The sequence below is a fragment of the Mirounga leonina genome, unplaced genomic scaffold, assembly GCF_011800145.1.
Source record: "Mirounga leonina isolate KUSES-001 unplaced genomic scaffold, KU_Mleo_1.0 Mir_94, whole genome shotgun sequence".
Taxonomy (NCBI): Eukaryota; Metazoa; Chordata; class Mammalia; order Carnivora; family Phocidae; genus Mirounga; species Mirounga leonina.
The window spans coordinates 42,721,134-42,725,753 of NW_023270855.1; positions in this window are offsets into that span (position 1 = coordinate 42,721,134).

Below are 4,620 nucleotides of genomic sequence, written 5' to 3' on the forward strand. Positions count from 1 at the left end.
GGGGCTAAGGCGGGGAGGACTTTACTGAGGGAGGGCGATTCCGGAGCAGGAGAGCCCATGACGAGTCCACCGCCAAGCTCCCAGGGAGGGGAGCTAAGGACTGTCAGCCCGCGGGCACCCTGGAAACGCTCCGGAATGCAACGGTTTCGGGATCGCGCCGGGCTGCTGCGCCCTGCATCTTTAAGCAGTGTCTGCTGCCCTCTGGTGGACATGCAGGAGATTGCCCAAGCCCGCTTGCAGCTTCGCTTTTGCCGGCAGTCTACGGGTCCTGTGGGTTCACCTTCAACTCCGGGCTATAAAAACTCTCTTGGCACGGATCGTGGAAGCGCCCGGCAGCACTTGGCAGAAACAACTCATCAACGTAGACACAGGAAAGCAAGGGAAACTATGGTGTGGTTGCAACAGTATTTGGAGTGGAGCTGGAGCAGGGCTCTGTGATGTTTTCTACGAGGGGTGGTCAGAGACAGAGAAGTGGGGCTGAAGGACACTTCTAGGGCTGGAAGCTGTAGAGCAGTCACTGTTCCGAGGAGGAGAGCAAGGTGAAAACACAGGCCGTGCTTGCCAGAGAGCTCTGAACTCCAGGGCAGACATGAGATCATGCTGGGCAGGGAAGGGAGCCAGGCTCGCGAAGTCCCAACTCATGGAAAGAAAATGGACATTTGAAGGCCCAGCAGAGTCACCAGAAGCAGAAAAAATGGCTTCTTCCTTCTTCTGCCTTCCAGTCTCCTGCCAGTGTCTCCCTGACAGAACTAACAAGAAGCCAGCTGGCAAAGGAGTCTAGAAGGCGTAGTTTGCAGGCTTCTCCACCCCTTCTTATAGAAGAGGGCCCTTCAGCCCAGGCAGTACCAATTTCCTAATTGTGTGTGTGTGTTTTTTTTAAAGATTTATTTATTTATTTATTTGACAGAGAGAGACACAGCGAGAGAGGGAACACAAGCAGGGGGAGTGGGAGAAGGAGAAGCAGGCTTCCTGCTGAGCACGGAGCCCAATGCGGGGCTTGATCCCAGGACCCTGGGATCATGACCTGAGCCGAAGGCGGGCGCTTAATGACTGAGCCACCCAGGCGCCCCACCATTTCCTAATTGTTATGTAAGATCCCCTTCTCCCTTTTGTTCTTCCAGTCCTTCCCACACCCTTTGACCCAATTTTCTGCATCAAATCCTTCTATTTGAATTTTCCAGATTTGCGTTCGTTTGTTCAACATGTGCATAAACTATGACTGGGAGCAAATCCAGCTATCTGGGGACCTGAGGCTTATACAATGGGAGAGAGGCATTCTCATTAAGAAAAGGAATAGAGGGGCACCTGGGTGGCTCAGTTGGTTAGGCGTCCAACTCTTGATCTCAGCTCAGCTCTTGATCTCAGGGTCCTGAGTTCAAGTCCTGCGTTGGGCTCCATGCTGGGTGTGGAGCCTCCTGGAAAGGAAAGGAAAGGAAAGGAAAGGAAGGAAGGAAGGAAGGAAGGAAGGAAGGAAGGAAGGAAGGAAGGAAGAGAGAGAGAGAGAGAAAGAAAGAAAGAGAGAAAGAAAGAAAGAAAGAAAGAAAGAAAGAAAGAAAGAAAGAAAGAAAGAAAGAAAGGGGAAGGAAAACAACATTATGCATAAAAAATGAGCTTTAGGGGCGCCTGGGTGGCTCAGATGGTTGAGCATCTGCCTTCAGCTCTGGTCATGATCTCCAAGTCCTGGGATCAAGCCCTGCATTGGACTCCCTGCTCGCCTGCTTCTCCCTCTCCCTCTGCCTCTCCCCCTGCTTGTCCTCTCTCTCTCTCTCAAATGAATAAAATCTTTTTTAAAAAAATGAGCTTTATAATCTTCATGGTAAATTCACCTTTCCTATGACCCAATGATTTCACTCCAGATACTTCCCTGGACAAAGTCTTGCACATGTGTATGAGGTACCAAAAGACATGATTTGAGTATGTTCACAGAGGTATTCTTTGTCAAAGGAAAAAGCTGGAACTAACCCATCACCATTGATAGGAAAATGGACAAATACAAGAAGAGTCAACATTTTATATTAAAAAGATACCTATTCTCAGGGCGCCTGCATGGCTCAGTCATTAAGCATCTGCCTTTGGCTCAGGTCATGATCCCAGGGTCCTGGGATCGAGCCCTGCATCGGGCTCCCTGCTCGGCCGGGAGCCTGCTTCTCCCTCTCCCGCTCCCCCTGCTTGAGTTCCCTCTCTCGCTGTCTCTCTCTCTGTCGAAAAATAAATAAAATCTTTTTTTTTTAAAGATACCTATTCTCGGGCTCCTGGGTGGCTCAGTTGGTTAAGCGACTGCCTTTGGCTCAGGTCATGATCCTGGAGTCCCGGGATTGTGTCCCACATCAGGCTCCCTGCTCAGCGGGGAGTCTGCTTCTCCCTCTGACCCTCCTCCCTCTCATGCTCTCTGTCTCTCATTGTCTCTCTCGCAAATAAATAAAATCTTTAAAAAATAAATAAATAAAGATACCTATTCTCCTTGAACTGTATCTAACAATTCAATACGATACCAATCACATTTCAGCAAGGTTAAATAGAACATACTACTTCCAAAATTGATCTGTATCCCTTCACACCAAACACAAAAATCAGTTACAGGTGGATTAAAGACTTAAACGTGAAAAGAAAACTTTACAACTTTTGGAGAAAATCTAAAATATCTTTATGAACTTTGGGGTAAGGAAGACTTTCTTAAAGAAGACTCAACAAGCTCAAACAAAAAAAAAAAGGAAAAGTTTGCTAAATTTTGGTTCATTTAGATAATCCACAGACTTCTACTTCCATCCAAAGTGGGGTAGAAAGGTCTAGATTAACTTTCTTGCTTAAAAACAAAACAAAACAAAAAACAAAAGGAGGGCGCCTGGGTGGCTCAGTTGGTTAAGCGACTGCCTTCGGCTCAGGTCGTGATCCTGGAGTCCTGGGATCGAGTCCCGCATCGGGCTCCCTGCTCGGCAGGGAGCCTGCTTCTCCCTCTGACCCTCCCCCCTCTCATGTGCTCTCTGTCTCTCTCATTCTCTCTGTCTCAGATAAATAAAATTTTTAAAAAAACAAAACAAAACAAAACAAAAGGAAAAAATGACGTATATAAATATAGGCAACAGCAACTTGAAAGACATTGGACATTAGGCAACAAAGGGTAGTGATCCTTGAGAAATAGGCAAAGAACAAGGTGACCCTGTGATTGTCCAAGCTGACTGCCTTGTTTCCAGATAGAGAGGAGGAACTATGGTGAAATACTCCCTGAGTTGAAAAGATGGAACTAAGAACCTGGGGAGACTGAAGCTGCCTGAGTTCATAGACAGGACAGAGTACTAGCAAAGAGAAAGAATTTCACAGAGAGATCCCCAAGACCTGCAGGGGATCACCCTCACGTATCCAGTGTGTGAGGAACTGCCCAGGATGGGGAAAGAAGCATCACAAAGAAGAAAAGGATTAAACATGCTGGGAATAGAAGGGAACTTCCTCAACCTGATACAGGGCATCCATGAAAAACCCAGGTTAATATCATAGTCAGAGGTGAAAGATTGGATGCTTTCCCACTAAGAGCAGGAACAAAACAAGGATGTCTGCCCTCACCTCTCCCATTCCACATCATACTGGATGTTCTAGCTAGGGCATTTAGGCAAGAAAATGAAATAAGAGGCATCTAGATCGGAAAGGAAGAAGTAAAACTATCTCTATCTGTACATGACAAGATCTTATATATAGGAAATCCTAAAGAACCCACTAAAAAAAAAACTCCCGTAGGATAAAGAAGTTCAGCAAGATTGCAGGATACCAACTGAGTATATATAATCCATTGTACTTTTACCCACTTGCAATGAACGATGTGAAAAATGATGAAGAAAAAATTCCATTCATGATAGCACAGCAAAGGAAAAAAAAAAGACAAGGGAGTAAACTTAACCAAAGTGCAAAACTTACATTCCAAAAGCTACAAAATATTGTTGAAGGAAATTAAAGATCCAAGTAGATGTAAAAATATCCAATGTTCATGAACTGGAAAACCTAACATTGTTAAGATGGCAATGCTCTTCAAATTGATCTATACATTCAACACAGTCCCTATCAGAATCCCAACTGAAGTGATCCTTACCTCACACCATGTACAAAAATGAACTCAAAACAGATCAATGACCTAATTGTAAGAGCTAAACCTATAAAATTCTTAGAAGACAACACAAGGGTAAATGTCCATGACCTGGGATTTTGCCATGGATTCTTAGATGACACCAAAAGCCCAAGCAAACAAGGAAAGAAGCTAAATTGGATTTCATTGAAGCTAAAAATTTTTTTTGCTTCAAAAGACACCATTAAGAAAGTGAAAAGACAGCCCATAGTTACAGAAAAATACAAACATTCACTCCTTCAAAATGAGCACGTAGCAGGGGCTGAGGAATGAGAGTGAGTAAGCCAGACAAAACCCCCTCTTCTGTCTTCTAGTGTGAGGATTCAAAAAGGACATTAAGAAAGGAACAATAAGCTCAGACTCTAACCCTGGCTGTTTATCATCAACACCTGTGACCAGAAACAGTATTTCCCTCAACGATATGTTGCAGCTGTAGCCTGATAACAATCCATTTCTTTGAGGACTCCTGCTTTCTTTTCTTCTTCTTCTTTCTTTTTTTTTTTTTTTTG